The sequence below is a fragment of the Neoarius graeffei genome, chromosome 4 (assembly GCF_027579695.1).
Source record: "Neoarius graeffei isolate fNeoGra1 chromosome 4, fNeoGra1.pri, whole genome shotgun sequence".
NCBI classification, from domain to species: Eukaryota; Metazoa; Chordata; class Actinopteri; order Siluriformes; family Ariidae; genus Neoarius; species Neoarius graeffei.
This window is the reverse complement of record NC_083572.1, coordinates 62,049,196-62,070,294: the sequence shown is the minus strand read 5'-3', so window position 1 is coordinate 62,070,294 and position 21,099 is coordinate 62,049,196. Positions and strand designations below refer to the sequence as shown.

General features: G+C 42.3%; 1 protein-coding gene across 1 annotated transcript in view; it reads left to right on the top strand.

Annotated features, from left to right (window-relative positions):
* Positions 1-209: 209 nt before the first annotated feature.
* Positions 210-21,099, top strand: part of rhoca (ras homolog family member Ca) — a 41,783-nt gene continuing 20,893 nt past the window's right edge. Inside the window, exon 1 of the mRNA XM_060919459.1 lies at positions 210-327. The gene's annotated coding sequence lies outside the window, so the exon portion shown is untranslated. The remainder of the gene's footprint in view (positions 328-21,099) is intronic.

The window sequence follows — 21,099 nt, the reverse complement described above, 5'->3', positions numbered from 1 at the left end:
TGTCGAAACAGTTGGGAGGAAAGCTTCATTACTTCAGGAAGCTTCATTTTGCCAGCGGTAAGGAATGATGTCATTATTATCAGCGGCGGAGGAGGCGGGGCTGAAAAATTCCTAACGGCTGAACGGCTTCTTCAGCCAATAGAGATTTCAGACCGCTCTCGCCAAGTGAGGGTTTTTTTCATGATATGGGCGGGGCTATTGCTTGTCAGCTTGGTTTCTGAGCAATAGAGCAGAGTCTGGTCAGATACTCAGTGGTCCGCTGCAGTGAAACTTGGGCACGAAGAAGTGTAATTGTGCAGTAGAAGATAACGAAACGGCAGAAATAAGGTACTGGCTTTTTACTTTTAGGGGTTTGAGGAGCCAATTTTAAACTATCTAATGAAACTGGGAGTATTGTTTGGGAATAAGGGTCTGTGTGAGAGAGAAAGTGTTAGCGTGCTGAGCTGAAAGTGTCCTTTGGTCAGTGTCAGCTTGCTGATTGGGCGGTTCGTCTGTTTTAATTCTCCTTTCTGTGTAATCACTCCGATACCGAGAAGAGTTTGTTCACCTGGCCTGAAGACCACCTGTTAATTCTTGCACTGTGCTAATTTTTCAGGGTGAGGTGAGTACGGATAGCAGAAAACTTCACTGAAAATCCCAGCTTGGAGCCATAGTTAGTTAGGGAATCGCTTCGTCCCTAGACAGTAAACAAGGATCTGCTTGCTTCATCTTAACCGAGCAAATTTACTTTATTTTCAGGGTCAGTTCTGGTTGTAGTCTTTTTTTTTTTTAAGCTCTATTCGCTTTGAGTAGGTGTCCTTCTGACATAATGTACAGTTAGGAGAGGATTTGTTTATTGCAAACGTGGTCTAACCTGTCGCAGTCACAGGGCGTTGTTTGGGCGCCTCTCTAACAACTAACTTCCATCGACTCACACAAGTACTAGAGAAGACCATACCTCCTCCTCTTCCTCCTCCCAGTGAAATGAAGCAAAGATTTGGGGAATTACGGCATGTTATGAATCAGTCAGTGGAAACCAGGGCGGTTAGTAGAAACCCTGAATGCATTGCTTTGTTGTTGTAGAGGACTAGGCCACAGCTCCAGTGAACAGCAGCCAGCTAGCTCCCTAAGCCATGAGGACGGCCAAGAACTAGGTCAACTTCCAAACTAGTGACCTCTGAGAGCAGAAAGCTGATAAGAGCTCCTAATTACTGTTACCCTGACAGCTACATGATGTTCAGTCTTGCTTGGCAGTGTTTGTTTTACTTACAGTAAGTTCTAAGTTTCAGTAACACTCCTTGCCTCAGAACAGTTTACTTCCATGGAGCTGTCCTCGAAGCCCTCACATACCCCTTTTCCACCAAATCAGTTCCAGGGCTGGTTCGGGGCCGGTGCTGGTTCACAACTCGTTCAACTTGCGAGCCAGCTGAGAACCAGTTTGCTTTTCCATAGCTTGGGGTGCTAAGGGGAGCCACGTCCAGCGCTCGAAACTAATGGTGTCCCGATGTCCCGGGGACCATAAAAAATGTCATCGGGACACAAAATTATCATATCTGGGACAATCCCGGGACAATGGAAAAAAATAGATCTAGAAAAAAAGTTCTACATTAATATTATTTACAAAGCTGTAACACATACGTAGACATTCACCTAATTTGTCAATTTTAAAACGTTAACAGCGAAAAATACATAGTAGCTACACTTTCGATGCACCTGCATCCGTAGGCTACAGAGCAGCGCATTCTGTTCTAGAATCTTCGGTCGGAGTCCGCATTATATGGACTTGGAATGGAATCGCTGCCGCACACGCTGCGCCGACTCTTGCCAGAACAAAAATGCTGAAGTGGTTGAAGCGGACCGACCGCGGGGAAGAAACTGAAAGCCCAGACATAACGTCTCCGGGACCTTCAGGATCCAAAGTGTCATCGCCTGGTCTGCAGGCAACGCTAGCAACTGAATGAACTTAATGAGCACTGTTAGACACGTTATAAAATACAACAGGAATGATGTGGATGATATTGACGGAAGATACCGTTCAACAGAATAAGTGAGTTTTCTTGGTGTCTTTCTAGTTCAGAAAGTTTAGTCAGTCAGCAGCACAACTAGGCTCGGACCTGCCACTATGCTGATGTTGCTAACGTTTGCACCCGGCAGCGAAAGTTCATAAAATGGATAACGGAAAGTTCATAAAAATGGATAACGGTAATGGTGAAAATGATAAGTTGGCCTTATAAGTGCCAACAGATATTCAAGGTATAAGTAGATGAAATGAACATAAAAGGGGTCTTATTTTCAACTAAAGTGTACTGCAGATGTAGGGAGTTGAAACATTTTCTGAATGAGCTAGTTGGCCCCTTTAAATAAACGGGTATCTATTCATACAGTGAGATCGCCAAAGTTTAATAAACTGAAAATGCAATAACTGTAATTTTGAAGTAGATGATGTATAGGACATGTGTCGCTTGTGTCTTGTGACTTATTGTAAAAATGATATAGGGTTCAAAATCGCATAGTTACAAATATAATAGTAACTTCATATGATGGGCGGCACGGTGGTGTAGTGGTTAGCGCTGTCGCCTCACAGCAAGAAGGTCCTGGGTTCGAGCCCCGGGGCCAGTGAGGGCCTTTCTGTGTGGAGTTTGCATGTTCTCCCCGTGTCCGCGTGGGTTTCCTCCGGGTGCTCCGGTTTCCCCCACAGTCCAAAGACATGCAGGTTAGGTTAACTGGTGACTCTAAATTGACCGTAGGTGTGAATGTGAGTGTGAATGGTTGTCTGTGTCTATGTGTCAGCCCTGTGATGACCTGGCGACTTGTCCAGGGTGTACCCCGCCTTTCGCCCGTAGTCAGCTGGGATGGGCTCCAGCTTGCCTGCGACCCTGTAGGGCAGGATAAAGCGGCTAGAGATAATGAGATGAGATGAGACTTCATATGATAATATTAACCACTGGTTATTTCAGAGAGGAAAAAAATGGGGACACTATTGCTTCCATTCGGGACAATACAACACAATTCGGGACCACTGGGGGACACAAAGAAAAAAAGTTAATTTCGAGCCCTGGCCACGTCATTACGTCACTGTATGTCAGTTACGTCGCTGCATTTGCATAAACCTTGGCGCGAACATCGAAGCAACAACACGAAGAAGAAGCAACAACAATAATGGATGACTGCTGCTTTACTGCATCCATGATATCTCGTCGCTTATTTAAAAATGGTGACCTTTCATGGTCTTGCTATTGTTGTTGGTCTTAACAACTCCGCCCCCCCGCTGACGTAAGCGGTTCTTTCCTCTGGCTCAGCAAAGAGCTAGTCTGGTTAACACCAGACCGTATCACAAGTGAAATATGGTCTGGAATCCGCCTATTGAATTTCTCGTAGGGGAGGTGTGGTTTACGATCGTCAACGGCCGTTTATTGGACGTTGCGAATGTCTGTCGTTTGGCGTATACGTAGCCCATGGCCAATCATGGCAGTTGTACCCGGTGACGTAGTTAGAGCGACGAAGAAGAGGCGAAGACGACGCTGTTCTTTTTTTAAAACAAACCTTCGCTCTAAACTATTCAGAACAGTGTCTAAAGCGTGATTGAAAGTTTGGTTCGTATCGCTCGCCGCCATGTTAAATGTGATCCGTAAACAGTCCCAAATAAACTACAAACTTCCGTTTGTCGAGTAGTATGCGTCACCGTCTTTCCACCCCTCCCCACTCTCTGATTGGCTCCCTAACTCAGGCAAGACTTTAGACCATAGTTTCCATGCTGTCTTTTCAGATCGGAACGATTGTGCAAAGCAGCATGGGATTTCCCAGGCTAGCAAAGAGCTGGTGCTACCCTGGAACCGGTTTTTCTGGCCCCAGAGCCAGTTCTTTGTCAGTGGAAACAGAAAACCCCGTTCCAAACTAAGCACTGGCCCTGAACCAGCCCTGGAACTGCTTTGGTGGAAAAGGGGCAACTGAGGAATAATTTGAAGACATTTGCAGAAAAGGATTAGTGACGTGTGTGTTTATGAACACTGGATGCATATTAGGGATACCCAAGGAAGGACCTGTTGAGCTTGGATGAAAATTGCCAGTGAAAATGTTTTTTTTTTTTTTTTTTTTTTTTTCCCCCCCTCCAATAATCCACAGGAGCCTAAAGCACTTTTGAGCAATACTTCCTGTTTTGTTTTGTGGCAATCTGTGGTTGGTAGAAGAGAGCAACTGGACTTGCTTGAAGATTTTTGAAAATGTTTCACCTCTCATCCGAAAGGCTTCCTCAGTTCTGTCTGACTAATAGGAAGTATCAAGTATTTATCCTCTCATGGATCATCATAGAATCAGAATTCTGATGACTGCGTTGTAGGTGGCTGATAAAAGATGTCTTAGACACCCACCTCTGTTCAGTGATGGTCGTTCCAGGTTGACAAAAATGAACGATCCTCTCTGGCTAAGATGTCTGCCAGTTTTCTGGAAGTCCTCTCATCCTCCTGCACCAGTCGAAGGGATCTCATCCCAAAGTGCGTAGAAACATGTCTGTGAAGATTCTCAGTCACCCAGGTACATAGTAATCTGTGGTTGGTAGAAGAGAGCAACTGGACTTGCTTGAAGACTCTTGAAAACGTTTTCAAGAATCTTCAAGCAAGTCCAGTTGCTCTCTTCTACCAACCACAGATTACTATGTACCTGGATGACTGAGAATCTTCACAGACGTGTTTGTTTTTTGGCCTTTTTCAGTGTGTTTGCTTATGACCGGTGTCATGGTCTGAATTTATCACCAGTCTGAATTTACCAGGTAAATTTAAACTGTAGCAGCCACGGTCTAACCTTACCACAGTATAAATTTACCAACTTGGTATAATTGGGCCTAGTCTGAATTTACCAGCCTAATATGAGATTCATGTTCATACTTGAATTATTTACACTTTATCTTGATGAATATTGATTTGTTTAAGTAAGACTCATGATTTATAATAATTTAGCTGTTCTCTCAAATTTACCAACTTGGTATAATTAGACTGCTGTCATTGGGCCTAGTCAGAATTTACCAGACCAGTATGATAGATTTATGATCGTACTTGATCCACAAATAAATTTTCACTTTATCTTGATGAATATTGATTTTGTTTGAGAGAGAGTTTGAGTCCACAAATGTGTTGAAATGCTCGGTACAAAATCGCAGCAAGAAATGGTAAATTTAGACTTCCTGGAAGTTGACCAGGAAAAAAAATCGGTCTGCGCATGGTAAATTTATACCAGCGCACGATCAGACTGTGACACCGGGAGCCGAATGTGTCCTGGGACAGACATTAAAGCTAGACAGCCTTTCGATCTCATAAAATCGGTGAAATTTAGTCATTATGTTTATTTTTGTAATATCTTAAAGGCCATTCTGTGGCTGGGAAGTTGCTTAATTTAAAGGGATTCCTGAGCAAATAATGTGCATTAAATTGCTCACTTTGGTGTGCGCATGCGCAGGTTTACCTCCTTCTTTTGGGTTTTCTGGCATCCAAAGTGTTGCATTACTGCCATCTACAGGTTTACCTTGACCGTGCACCGACAGTGACATCATTCTGCCACTAAACGAACAGCTAATCACACTGAGGTGCTCGCTGACTGCTGATATTTATTAGTTTGGTCCTGCATTTCCTTTCCTTTGCAACATGTATCTTTTCTTCTTGCGTTCCGTTACTGTAGTCGGTCTTTCATGTTTCATTCGTGTCCTCCGTTTTTCTCTCCTGTTTCAAATTTGTATCCCACAATGCCTTGTGTGAACAGGGAAAGCCCACCACATGATACATGATGTATCTTGAATTGGGTCATGGTGAAGCAGGAAAAAATAGCAGCGAATTTAGAGCCATGTGGCCCTAAATTCATTAATTGTTCTATTAAAAAAAAATCCAATAAAATTGGAAGTCTGTGATACGGATTCAGCAGCTTTCGGTCCACTAAACATAAATAATTGGGTGTCGGGGAAAATTATTTTTATGACCTACACTTAAAGTCTGAAAGGCGGTCTATCTTTAAGGCCTGGTCCCACAATACCCGTAACTATAACGATAACTATAAATAAATCGGTTCCCTGCAGTTACTGGCCTGGTGTGACCACCAACCACAAACAATACCTGTAGCCCAGGCCTGGGTTTATCAGGATCAATGAAAAAGGCAGTCTACCTTTAACTGGCCTATGGCTTCTCTTGGCGTATGTGATCGGTGGTCGGATGCCTATGATAATGGCAGCAGTATGTGTTAACAAAGTTAACTAAAATTCAAGAGGCTTGTTTTCTTTGACTACACCTGCAAATAATTTGGTTAGCATCGCAAAGCTAACAGTGAGAAGGGGTCATTTCAACAGAGCCGGAAAACCGTGCACATGAAAAACCTTTCGTGAATTCTTGAGTACTTAGTCTTTTACCTTTTTAGTGTTGTGATTTTTTTGTGTTGTGACCTTTTTAGAGTGGTCCTGATGTGGCTTCACAACCAGGTATTAAAAATGACACTAACTTATTTTTTCTCTTAAGCCCTATTCGCACGGGATTAGTATTACCTGTGAACCTATAGTAATTTGTAAATTCCCACCCAACCTCTGTGTTAAATCCCTTGCATTCGCACGGGATAAGCAAAGTCCGTAATTTACTCAATTTACAGACATCACGACCGGATATGTCGTAACATCCTGTACTTCAGAAACACCCATTCAGTCATGTCCCGCCCTCCCGCCACAGTTAAAGACAGCTGACCAATCAGAAACACCCATTCAGTCATGTCCAGCCCTCCCACTGCCACTTGGCGAAAGAAAGTGTAGACACAGGCTTTTTAGCTTACAAATTACTATTTTTTTTTTTTTTATTATTATTATTATTAGAAGGCACATCGAGTTTAGTCCTGCCTTGGCCAGTGCATTCTGAAAGTATGTTTCGGTCTGTAGCCAACAATGCATGTTATTGCAGATCATATCTCTCCACACAAACTAAAGGCGCAGATGCCGACTTTTTCATGGACTGTAACGGCATTTGCTTATGTAGTAATTTTAATACAGAATTTACTCTGATGAAATTATTCAGACACTCCAACGCCCCCCCCCCCCCCCCCCCCCCCAAAAAAAAAATCGGATCTGCACGAGCCGCGAAAAAGGCGCGCCGTTTGCATCCCTGTTTAAACTCATAGGTTAACCGACTTTAACCGGCTAATGAGGCTCGGTGGTCGGTCAAGATTTTTTTTTAGTTTTCGCCATCCCTAGTCCATGGAGGATATGGCCTGGCTATAGCTATGAAATATTAAAAATGTTCCTTACCCAAAGCAGCCACACAAGTCATCCAGGTCAAAAATCTCCGAGCTCTCCTCTTGGATTTCTTGCTGTTTTTGGGAAGCGGTTTCCATGTAGTGTGGTATGGGGCACGACTACCACTTGCCCTTAAAACAGTACTCATGAAAATTTCAACCGTAGCCTCCATTAGCCTACTTGCAGTAACCGGAAAAGATATAAAACACGCACAATTACAATAACAAACATGGACATGCGTATTCGCACGGGACTAGTATTGTCACTGGACGTCTGCGTTTGACAAAATATAGTAGGTAATTTGCGGTGGAATTATTACTTTACAAATTAGACATGGCGCATTCGCACGGGACTAACATCTCAGACGTTCTCTGCAATTATTACAAATCGCCAGAGGTTCACAGGTAATACTAATCCCGTGCGAATAGGGCTTTAGTTTATCCTTTGTTCCCTGAAATAGGTGGGGTTCATATAAATAATGTGCTGCTGTTCCTACGTTCTTGACCAGAGTTGGGTGAAAATACCTTCAAAGTAAAGCTGAATGTCTTCATTTCACCTCCAGTACACCGTTGTAGGCATGGTCCCTTCAAAAGTATTGGAACATCAAAGCCAATTGTTTTTGCTATTCACTGAAGCCATTGGGGTTTGAGATCAGTGGATGAATGAGACAATGAATCAGAATTTCCGATTTAATTTCCTGATATTTACATCTAGATGTGTTTAAACAACGTGGAACATGGCACCTTTTGTTTGAACCCACCTGTTTTTCTAGTTATCAAAAAAAAATTGGAACATGTTATTTGCAGGTGTTTCTTGTCCCTGTGTGCCCTGTTTGAGTAATTGTTTAAACAGTTAATTGCTCTGAATGTCTTCCCATGGTGTGAACCCCTGGTTTCACCTGTAAAGACTGCATTTGTTTTTAAAAGGATAAACCAACATGAAGACCAGTGAACTATCTATGGGGGGAGAAGCAGGCTATTTTAAATCTGAGAAAAGAAGGAAAATCAATCAGAGCCATTGCATGAGCATTAGGCATAGCCAGTACAGCAATTTGGAATGTCCTGTAAACACAGGAAACCACTGGTGTAGTGAAAAGCAGACAAACGGGTAGGCCATGGAAAACAATAGCAGTTGATGAGATGTTGTGGGAGCTGTGAAGGAGAGGGGGGGAAAAAAAAAAGTTTGTGACTTCGCCAACAACCAACCCAGGGCAGGGATGAAGGTATCAGGGTCATATAGAGACTATACTACAAGATGCAAATTATTCATCAGCAGTAAGAATTTAAAGACCATATTGGGAATTATGCAAAAAATTACTATCTGTAAATAAATGCAGAAATGAGCCACAAAAGTTTTGAAACCAAGATTAACCTTTAGTAAAGTGATGGAAATGCCAAAATGTGGAGAAAGAAAGGATCTGCTCATGATCCAAAACAATACAAGCTTGTCATGGCTTGGACTTTTCATGGCTGCTTCTGGAATAGACTCCCTAATCTTTCTTGATGTAACTTGTGATGGTAGCAGCAGAATGAATTCAGAAGTCTACAGAAACATTAAGTTTACAGAGCAATGTAGCAAGAGTGTGAACGAGAACTTTCTGCCAATGCAACAAAGGACTTTATTGGGGGAGGAAAATGTGGATGATTTTAGACTGGCAGTGTCAATCACCAGACCTTAACCCAGTTGAGCACGCATTTCACCTCCTAAAGAGGAGGTGGAAGGGAGAAACCCCCTCCAAAAAATAACCAATGGTACAAGCCTGAAAACTGTCACGAAAGAAGAATGCAACAGTTTGGCGAGCTCAGTGGCTCACCAGCTTGTGATGCAGTTATTGCAAGCAAGGGACATGCAACCAAATATTTATTTACTTTAAGTCTATCTGTTCCAATAGTTCTACTTTTTACACATCTACAAACTGGGTGGTCTGCCACCAAAGGTGCCATGTTCTAAGTTTACATTATGTTCTAGCATTACATTAATGGCATTTCACAGATTCTGTTATCCAAAGCAATGTACAACAGCCTGGGGAGTAGTTGGGGATTAGGTGCCTTACTCAAGGGCACTTCAGCCATTCCTGCTGGTTCAGGGAATCAAACCAGTTACCTTTGGTCCCAGAGCTACTTCTCTAACCATTAGGCCATGCCCCCCCCCAAAGTTATTTAACGCATCTTGACGTATATATCAGCCGAACATCTGATTTATTGTCTCGTATTCATCTTTTGATCTCACTCAAATGGCTTTGGTGTATAGCAAAAGATTTAACCTTGCCATTCCAAAAAATTTGGAGGGGATTGTGTATGCAGAAAAGGCTATTAAACTGAAAATGCAAAGAATATTGAGAATATTTGGAGTGACAATTATTTGAGCGAGGTGCCATTAAATCCTTGTGATCAAATAGACATTGTTGTACATGTTTTCCATTGAAGTATCGTATCTGCCTCTTGGTAGTGTCTGGGCTCTTGCAGGGGTGATTTAATCAAACAGTACCTAGTAAAGAAAATAAGATCATCTAACTCACTGGTTCCCAGTGTGCTCCTGCCCAACACCCTAGACTTCGACTGGTCAACACCGATATCCTGATTTAATGCCTGTGGCTGGAATGGCTTCCTTCCACTGGCACAGAACTTTAGTATGCTAGTGTATAGTCTGCCACGTTTTCTTACTCTATCCATATTTATTGATCAGGTGTATTTTCTTGCTGCTATTTGGCTCTTACATGTCTTCCCCATTAATTCAGCCAGTTTCTAGTTGGGACAAATCTCAAATAGCTTCCTGTTTACTTTGTCATCTACGGTATATAGCAGATAACATGGGATGCAGCTGGCTCTCGAGTGGCACCATAGAAAAGTATTTGCCCAATTATAGATCGCTAGTTTGACTCCTGATGATGCTACAGTTGTCCGTGGCTGGGAGCCTAAGAGGGCAAAATTGGCCTTTGCTGTCAGGGAGGGAAGAGTGGTGCATTCTCTCTTCCCTGTCAGTTACAGCGACGATGGCCAATCCTGGGCATCGATCAACTTGTGCATACACAAGTGGGCAGATGGTGCTTTCCTCTAAGTGTTATGCTGCCCCTCAATGTTGCATAAGCAGCAGTTTGGAAAGATGTGGCATGCCTCGGCGGAAGCATGTGATGACCTTTGCTCTCCCTGGTTGGCAGCTGTCTTGTGATGTGGGAGATCTGTCTGGTGGGTGGGAATTGGCCATATCTAAATTGGGGAGAAAAATTGTGTGGGGGCGGAATAATGCACTGCTTTTGTCTTTGCCTCCTCCATTTGGTTTGTGCCTCGTGTGACTATTGCCTATTTCACAACCCTACCTCGATTTTACGTTTTTGAACTGTTTGCGTGCCTGTTTGTGAATAAACACTCCTCTTCCTACAATTACATCCGTCATTCACTTGCTTACGTGACACACTGAGCCATGCGTTCCTCTTTCCATCAGAGACAAACACGTAATCAAGCCTGCACTCAAGTTAACAATAGATTAGGTTGGTTAGAACTTTATTGATCCCTTTGGGAGGGTTCTCTCAGGGAAATTAAAATTCCAGCAGCATCATTACAGGATAAACAGAGAATAGAAAATGGAGAACTTCTAGATAAGTATTTACATATAAAAAGGAAAAAAAAAGTCCAGTAGGAGAGGTATTGCACATTGTCCAGTATTGCTTTTTGTCAGGCTAGGCTACTGCTCCTTTCTGTCCTCCTGTTACCCCTCCTTCCCCCCCAGAGAGGAGTTGTACAGTCTGATGGCATGAGGGACAAAGGGGTTTTTAAGTCTTAAGGCCTCTGCATGCTCTTGTGACAAGGCTTTCGCAGATAGCTTTTCGCAGACAGTTGTAATTTATCGTTGAGCGGGGAGTAATAGGCGTGCGCGATGTTATTCACCGCCACAACGCAAGGGGGCGCGAAGTCACGAAATCGCTAGGAGTAGTTGGTGGGTGTGGTTAGTGGAGTGTTTATCCTCCGGTTACTTATAATGACTAGAACTGGAGTCGTATAGATGTCCATACTTCCTCGATCAACTGCTGTTCGTGCTGCTCCATCTTCGCTTGTGTTTTTAAAAATGGCGGTCGTGAAAACAAACCAAACCGGGAAAGTAGGGAAGCGGAAGTGCGCATACAGCGGATGTAGAGTGGACCAATCAGAGCCCTCTTGTCTGCGAGGCTTCTGCGGTGGTCACAATTTTTGGGAGGTGCGCGCAGAGCGTCTGCGAAGGTGGGGGGGGCTACGCAGACGCTGTCTGCAACGCCATCTGCGAGGACTGGGTTGTCAGCATAAATTGGCCTTTAGTCCTGCACTTGGGAAGGAGCATTCTGTCACTGAACAGACTCCTTTGGTTGCTGATGACTGTGTGCAGAGGGTGACTGGCATCGTCCGTGATGTTCAGTAGTTTGTCCATAGTCCTCCTCTCTGCCACAGTCACCAGAGAGTCCAGCTTCATGCCAACCACAGAGCCAGCCCGCCTGATCAGTTTGTCCAGCCTGGATGTGTCCTCCTTGGATGTGCTTCCCTCCCCCAGCACATCACGGTATAAAACAGGACACTGGCAACCACGGACTGATAGAACATCCACAGGAGTTTCCTGCAGATGTTAAAGGACTGCAGCCTCCTCAGGAAGTACAGCCTGCTCCGTCCCTTCCTGTACAAGTGGTTGGTGTTGCAAGTCCAATCCAGCTTGCTGTCCAGCCACAGCCCGAGGTACTTGTAGGAATCCACAGCCTCCACCTTGACTCCCTCGATCAGAACTGGTCATGACCTTGGTCTGGACCTTCCATGTTAATACGTGTTAATGCCATAAAACCAAGGCTTAATGAGCCTCGCTTAGGAGTCACTCACTCCTTACAATTCTTCCAACAATAATTATAATTATTGAGTGGTGATCAAAGGATGGGGAAAAAAGGACGAAATGATTGCTGATACCACTGAACTTAACACCTAGTTAAAGCATACCGGCAGGCTTTCATGAACTGAATGGTGAAGATTTAGGAAGCATAGCGAGTCAGTGGGTGGACACTGACAACGATACGCCAGTAACCTCCATTGTTTTCATAACAGACGAAGAAATCCCCTCCATTTGTGATCCTTTAACTCTATGAGCTATGGTAGTGACTCAGAAGGAGAGATTTGTGATAAGGAGAACATGCTTGAAAATTGTGTATAATGCGAGTGTGTGATGTGACAGGTGGGTCCATTTCACTATTACCAACTTTTTGGTATAACAAACTAGTTGGGTATCTTCCAGGGAGTTTGTTATAGCAGGGTTGCAGTGAAATAATGGTGCCAAGTGCCCTATCTAGTGCCTCAATGGATAGTGTAGAAAGACCTTTGAGTTTCAGCAACAAAAAATGTACAACTACTTGTTTGAAGTATTGGCACCTTCACTGTTTGCGTGCATGGGCAGCCATGAAGTGAAAGTTTGACTTTATTTTTATGCAATGCATTAACATTTCAGGGAAGCACAGTGGTTTGCTCTGTTGCCTCACATCAAGAAGGTTCTGGGTTCCAACCTCGCAGCCAACTGGGGCCTTTCTGTGCAGTGTGTTCTTCCCGTGCCTGCATAGGTTTCCTCCCACAATCCAAAGGCATGAGGATTAGGTCAACTGACTAATCTAAATTGCCAAGTGGTTGTTCGTCTGTGTCAGCCCTCACCTAAAGTCAGCTGGGATTGGCTCCAGCTTCCACTATGACCCTGATTAAGTGGTATCGATGGAGTATTGCAGTGCTTTACTGAGGGCGAGAGAAATGTGGTAGCACAATGTGCATTTCAACATCAAATGGAAGATTCAGATTTCCCAAAACAAAAAAAGAATTGTTTATTTGAATTTCAAGTAGTTTCTTACTCGTGCTCAAGTTACCACGTACTAACGTCCAGATAGACTGAAGCAATGAAAAGAGTCCTAGGTGTCTTGAATTCGCATCTGTAACCAAGCTGTAGTGGTTTTGTTCAGAGGTGCTGTTCATTGGCGCGGTTTGTTTTTTCCTTCTCCGAAGTTGAATCAGGAAGGCATTGTTGCTTAAGCGATAGTAAGGTCAAGTGAACTGGACAAAAACACAGCAGGGCTACTCCAGGACCAGGGTTGGGACCCAGTGATCTAATGCACACACCCTGACCAGCTGAGATAGATAGATAGTGGGTCAGTCTGGACAAAAACAATAGAACAATTGTGACTACACATCATCCAGAGTGAGTGGGTTCCAGAGATTTTTTTTTTTTCTTCTCCTGGTTATTGTTGCTTTTGTACACCATGTAAAGTAATTTCTAGCAATTATAGTTGAAAGTAGTGTACTTCCATTTTATATTTTGTTTAAGTCCATGTTCATTTAAAGGTATTTTGTCTTGAACTATACTGTAATGGGTATTTAAAGTCAAATGGTAATTTTTTTTTTTGCCTGTTCAATACCTTGAAACAGATTTACCTTTTTTAGGTTGAGTTTTAGACTCAACAAACTAAACTGTCAAGCCATTTGCAGGGAGCAGAAATTGAGCACAGCAAAGCAATCAGGAAACAGAATCTATCGACCTTTTGCACAGCGAGGGAGGGGAATAAAATTACATCAGTGTGTTTTAAGGATACCATTAGATTTTGGAAACCCTACTTCCGAAATGTCAACAAAGACCTCCGAGAGGAAAATGCCTCAAAAACTCAAAACAACCCACAGAAGAACTGCAATTGATTGCATTAAACAAGTGTGTTGGGGGGGAGAGGAAAGTGAGTGTCCTTTATAACCTTAAGGAATTTAATTTGATTGTTTCCTGCACTTTCTGACCCATGTGTGTTGCTTGTAATAAGAGCGTGACCTGTGTAAAATGTAACTTCTAATCAAGATCTTGTGGATTTTATCATTTTAAAAGCAAGGGTGTGCAAACATTTTGACTCAGCTGTATACTGGTGATCTGTTGTAAAACTAGCGTGTCCAGAATAACTCATTTGAAGACTTAAAGTAATCGGAACGGATCGTTAGAGTTGGTATCCCTCCCACAGCCTAAGGTTCGGTTTCCCAAAAGCGCTACAGTGCGACAGTCATTGTTCAGTGCTGCAAGGGAGTGTTCAAAGTTCAAAGCTGCACCATGTAATAATCATTATTGTTTGTGACATTGCAGGGAAACTAAGCCCATAATACTGGATTGTATCTGGGTTTAGATCGGGGGGGGGGGGGGACATGAGGGCAGAGACAACAAATGCACATTGTTTGCAAAGCAATTTGCATTCACGATTTCTGTTAAAGGAGATGCACGGAACCTTTTATTTTTAAATAAATTTGAGTGGATATTATTTCCGTCCTTGACTCTTGTATACTGCATAAACGGGAATTATTTATTTATTTTTTGAGAGTTAAAATCGACTGTAAAGTTGGCATTGGAGCTGCCCCGCTGAGCCAGCCAGCCCTGAGTGTGTGACGTCACAGCGGTAACCGGTTTTAAGGCCGAGGCCTTTGACAGCTATAGACCAATAGACATTTATGGTGAAAGTAAGAAATGCTGTTACTGACTTGCTCAACTAAGACTGATTTGACTTCATTGATTGTGGGTCGACTCTCGTTAAAACAGGATAGGTGTTATAACTTATGCAGCATATATGTACATGCATGCATTTTCACTGATAAAACGTAAAAGGCTAATTAAATAATCAGATGAACTGAGACAATCACATTCTGAAGCAAACGAAATAATTTTATACCGGTAACTTAAACGCACAATACAAGTTACATGTATTAATCTAAATGCAGGTAAACGAGTGTTTTGTATCCAAATGATTATCTTCGCATCTTACCCGCCTGTGTTCTCACTTCTTGAAGGCTGATCTCGTGGCCGGTTGTTTTGAAACAATCTGACTTTCAGTTCTCCGTTTATTCACTTCTTCCACGTGAGGGCGAGAGATTGCTGCTGAGGCAAGCATATCCAGCAGAGAAATCAGACGGCTGGTCCACTCATTCTCCATACCGAGTACTCCGCCATTACTGCTCAGCTCAGGCAATTACTAAAACCCGGGATGGGATGCAGGGCTCGAAATTAACTTTTTTTTCTTTGTGTCCCCCAGTGGTCCCGAATTCTGTGTTATATTGTCCCGAATGGAAGCAATAGTGTCCCCATTTTTTTCCTCTCTGAAATAACCAGTGGTTAATATTATCATATGAAGTTACTATTATATTTGTAACTATGCGATTTTGAACCCTTTATATCATTTTTACAATAAGTCACAAGACACAAGCGACACATGTCCTATACATCATCTACTTCAAAATTACAGTTATTGCATTTTCAGTTTATTAAACTTTGGCGATCTCACTGTATGAATAGATACCCGTTTATTTAAAGGGACCAACTAGCTCATTCAGAAAATGTTTCAACTCCCTACATCTGCAGTACACTTTAGTTGAAAATAAGACCCCTTTTATGTTCATTTCATCTACTTATACCTTGAATATATGTTGGCACTTATAAGGCCAACTTATAATTTTCACCATTACCGTTATCCATTTTTATGAACTTTCCGTTATCCATTACCGTTATCCATTTTTATGAACTTTCCGTTATCCCTTTTATGAACTTTCGCTGCCGGGTGCAAATGTTAGCACCATCAGCATAGTGCCAGGTCCTAGCCTAGTTGTGCTGCTGACTGACTAAACTTTCTGAACTAGAAAGACACCAAGAAACTCACTTATTCTGTTGAACGGTATCTTCCGTCAATATCATCCACATCATTCCTGTTGTATTTTATAACGTGTCTAACAGTGCTCATTAAGTTCATTCAGTTGCTAGCGTTGCCTGCAGACCAGGCGATGACACTTTGGATCCTGAAGGTCCCGGAGACGTTATGTCTGGGCTTTCAGTTTCTTCCCCGCGGTCGGTCCGCTTCAACCACTTAAGCATTTTTGTTCTGGCAAGAGTCGGCGCAGCGTGTGCGGTAGCAATTCCATTCCAAGTCCATATAATGCGGACTCCGGCCGAAGATTCTAGAACAGAATGCGCTGCTCTGTAGCCTACGGATGCAGGTGCATCGAAAGTGTAGCTACTATGTATTTTTTGCTGTTAACGTTTTAAAATTAAAATTGACAAATTAGGTGAATGTCTACGTATGTGTTACGGCTTTGTAAATAATATTAATGTAGAACTTTTTTTCTAGATCTATTTTTTTCCATTGTCCCGGGATTGTCCCAGATATGATAATTTTGTGTCCCGATGACATTTTTTATGGTCCCCGGGACATCGGGACACCGTTAGTTTCGAGCGCTGATGGGATGTCACCGGTTTTAGCAACAACTGTGGGGAGGTCACTGCCAGAGTGGTGTCATGTCCCATCCCAGGTTTTAGCAACAACCCTCAGCTCACACTCCAAGAACTGGTGCAACTGAACTTGCTTTCCTTTTCTTGTAGCTTTCTTTTTCTTTGTTATTGCACCCTCTTTCAGTACAGGCTTATAGCCAACGCTCCTCAACAGATCAGAGGTTTTGTACAAGTCTTCAGTAAAATCTGCAGAGCAGAGGAGAGACCACTTCGTAGGTGCCCAATGTGCCCGTGAACAACTCGCAAAACGTGTCCAAATCTTTGCAGTTTGAACATTCTTGGACCATGAATGCAATGTAAATCCACCTTCTGTTGTGTTGCTGCACCCTCCAGCAACACATCGTGGCATGGCGATAAGTTAGCTCAAAATGGAAGCTCGAAGTTGCAGTCAGCTGTGTTTTAGTATAGCGGAAATGATGAGACCGATAGACTTCCTGTTGTGACGTCATGGATGTCAAGGTCATTCACTCGGACCGCTACCTATGAGTCATTTTAATCATAAAAATTACTATGTTATTTGTTAAAGCTTAAAACTAGTTTTATGCCATTCTTGAGGTCTCAAGGCGTTTATAAACGAAAAAGTGAGGCCATGGTTCTGCAGGTCTCCTTTAAATACGAATTTGTCCAAGAGCTATGTGCAACACATCCATACACACAATGCTTACAGAGCCAGCTTGCCTTGCTTTCAATATTCAGTTGCACTAATCGAGTTGCCTCATGAGGCTGTAGGTTCAAAGTGAATATTGGGGAATCTTGAGAAATTCATACTTTCATGGCATTCTAGTGAAATAAGCAATATGTCGTCCCATTTGGATCCCATTCCCACGCGCACCCTTACTGCATTGGGTAATCTCACCTGGGTACTGTCGAGTTGTACCGAAGAACTGCTGCTGTAATCATGAAGTCTGTCCTATGCTCATCCCAGGACTGATTCAGTGTCCTCATACTGCACATCCTTTCAACACTTGGTACTTTTTGCTTTACCTCTCCACCATAATGAGAGATGTGCATGGAGAAAGCCAGGAATGGCTCTCTTGTCTGTGTTTTTATTTATTTTTTCTATCCACATTCACTGGATATGAGCAATCGTGCACTCTGATTGGCTACTGTACTACTAGGATATCAGCTTGTATACTATGAGCAGAGAAAAACAAAATGGTGGCATGTGTTGCTGAACCCAGCCATCTCATCTCATTATCTCTAGCTGCTTTATCCTGTTCTACAGGGTCGCAGGCAAGCTGGAGCCTATCCCAGCTGACTAGGGGCGAAAGGCGGGGTACACCCTGGACAAGTCGCCAGGTCATCACAGGGCTGACACATAGACACAGACAACCATTCACACTCACATTTACACCTACGGTCAATTTAGAGTCACCAGTTAACCTAACCTGCATGTCTTTGGACTGTGGGGGAAACTGGAGCACCCGGAGGAAACCTCATGGGGAGAACATGCAAACTCCGCACAGGAAGGCCCTCGCCAGCCACGGGGCTTGAACCCGGACCTTCTTGCTGTGAGGCAACAGCGCTAACCACTACACCACTGTGCCGCCCAGGGCCATCGTAAGCAATGAACCCAACCAAGGATGAAATTAAAAAAAACACTGCACTTGGAAACAAAACCCCAAAAAAGCAACAAAATATGGAATAAAAGTATTTGATGGTAAGAATGTGGGTGTCCTCGTCCCTCGTCCCCCCCCTCCAAAAAAAAGCATTTTTCAAAAATTTGGTAGTCATTTCACCAGGTTGTCTACATTCTAAGCGGAAATGCTTTTGTTACATGTTTTGTATAAGGGTGTTTTTTTTTTTTTTGTTTTTTTTGTTTTTTTTTATTATGTATTGAGTTTGCAAAAAATAAAAATGCTCCATTTTCTCAAAATCCAGTGAGTCTGGATAGAATAAAATGGGTATTCCACTCAATCTTTGTACATGGCATATAGCCAACTCTGCACTACACGCCTTGTCAGCTATCGGCTCATGTACGACTCAATTTCGTGGAATTGAGTCATAAATATACCCACTGTGTTTCTCTTGTGATTTCAGGAAGTTTTTCCCTTGCCCCCCCCCCCCCCCCCCCCCAATCATCGGTTATGCTCCATCCTGCTTTCTGGGGGCAAATTTTGAAAAGTCTAATTAAATTTCAGTGTATTGATGCATGTTGTACTGGAGCACCAGGCACACTTTTGAAATTACTCATACTGTTTTTGTTAATTTGATGCATCAGTTGTTTTTGAAAAACGCCTTGTTTTTCTTCAAACCTGAACAACTGGCTTGTTCTGAATCTCTTGCAGGTCGATGTCAAACAGGAGTTAAGTTTTTGGAGTGACTCAAACGAAAGCCTGCTCTGTGTGTGTGTGGAGACAGTGTAGAATGTATTTCCAGTTGGGCTACGTGGTCATTTGACAGATTCAGGGAAATGACCGGGAACTCCCAAGTGTGTTTTGTTTTGTTTCCTGCATTATACATTTGAGAAACGTGTGCGTGTGTAATGTATAATCTTAAAGGGAAACTGAAGGCAAATTTTTATCAAAATTCTATTCTCATATTTTATTAAATGTAGGAATGCATTTCTGACAGCTATTTTGTCGCTGCTATAGCAAGTTATGAGTGTTTGAAATATGCTCTGTAATATCAGTCCGTATGTCAAAGCAATGGCCGTAAACAAGATTCGTTGAGACCTGTGCGAGACATCGTAGAACGGAAGTAAAACGTACAGCGGAAATCAGTGACCAACATCTGCCAACGTTGTCAAAAGATGCGCACGCCCTCTTTCGAATGCTGACGTAATCAAGCCGGAAGTTTTGTTTGCTTTGATAGCAATCAGGAAAGTTTGGAAAAAAAAAAAGTAGGCCGTAATCGTCATTTAAACTTTGTTTTTGTGCAATATTTCATTTGGCAGAGTTTTCAAAATGGTGGTACTGACGCTTCACATTTTGAAGTCTTGTACAAATGAAGATCGCACGGATAAGTGACTCCTACAGCGGACCAAACAAATTAAATTCAACATGGCTAAAAACCTGAGTAGGCCGATAAGTATAATTATTTAATTGCAGTTAGTTGCCAATATTAGGGATGAACGTCTTCCGGATTTACCCGGAAATCCGGATATATGACAGCTCTTAAATCTCCAGTTTTCCGAATGGAGAAATTTATTTTTCGCGTTCCTAGACACGGTGTAATACTTTGCATCGTCCTTCCCTGGGCACGGTCCTTAAATAGCCCAAACATAGTTCATTGATTAAAGACGGGTGTTTGTTAACGGTGCGCGTGCTGGAGCTCGTTAGGCGTGCGCGCCAAGGCGTGCCTTCAGGTGCATGAGCTAAGGCGTGCAGGACTGACACCATTCTGCGCAAGTGCAACACAATCGCACTAGAAAGCATGTTCAAGCTGCCAGTGTAGCTGCAGTCTTTTTAGTTGCAAATTACAAGTATTTCCTCGTGTTAATTCACCATGTCAAAACAAGCAAAACTTTCCTCTTTCTTTCGACGTGAAGAGAGGTAAGAAATTTATGCATATTTTTTCCATCAAAGTTGCATTTTGTGGCTTCGAAGCTAAGTTTTAGTGCCGTTTCTAGAACACGACATCAAGAAAATGTGGAAGAAACAGCAATAATGGAAGAGCCAGTTTCTAAGCTACCTAAAACTAGCAATGGTAATTATTTTTTTGTTACATAATGCAATCAGGCTGCCAGTCAGTGTGTGACACACCCCCCCGAAAAATCCTAGCCACTCCCCTGATTTACATGAGAAATTTGGTATTCATTGGTGTGTTTAAATTTATAGACAATACGAACTAATGTAAACAATTGGCTTCAACTCGCATAAATATGAATTGGAAGTTTTTAGTTCACATTAGCTTATGCAAACGCACAACTCTACTAAAAGACTGATAAACGAGGCTCAATGTCCCCAACATTGAAACCTGAAAGCTTTAGAAACTTTAACAGACCTTTACTTTTTAACAGTACTGTTTTGGGATTTTGCTGAGTTTACCTTCAACTGTCTGATTTTTTGTTTTCAAAGTAATGAACTGTGTAGCAGGAAAATCACTGCATTTTTTTTCTAGATGTGCTCCTGAAAATTACTTATTAACTAGAGGAATTAAACTTGATATTTTTGACGTTAATCATTAATGTACATGAAAGAGAGGCTTAAAAGTTATAACTTGTTTTAGTGAAAATATGCACTAGAATGCAGCGTTTTGCGTGTTAAAATATTTTCTGGTGGATTACCCCCCCCCAAATTCTTAGTTTGACTTTCAAAAGTTCAAGGTTTTTTTTTCTTGGCTCCACTTCCATCTCTACAATATGAGTCACGATGTAAGGTTGCTAAAACCGAAAACGTAATTGAGTAACGCTTTAAGAAATAAAGCAAGTTTAAAAATGACTTCAGTTCTCCTTTAAATCCTTAGATAACGTGTGTAATGTATGTGTTCAAAAGCAGACGTGATAAACTAATTGCAAAATTTCCACAGATTTCAAGTGTTGTATGAGACCAGTATATAATTACAACTGGACATGGTTATAAACAGGTGATCCTTTACCTATAACCTTATATTAATGTTTTTTGTATACAGGTTTCAAAACG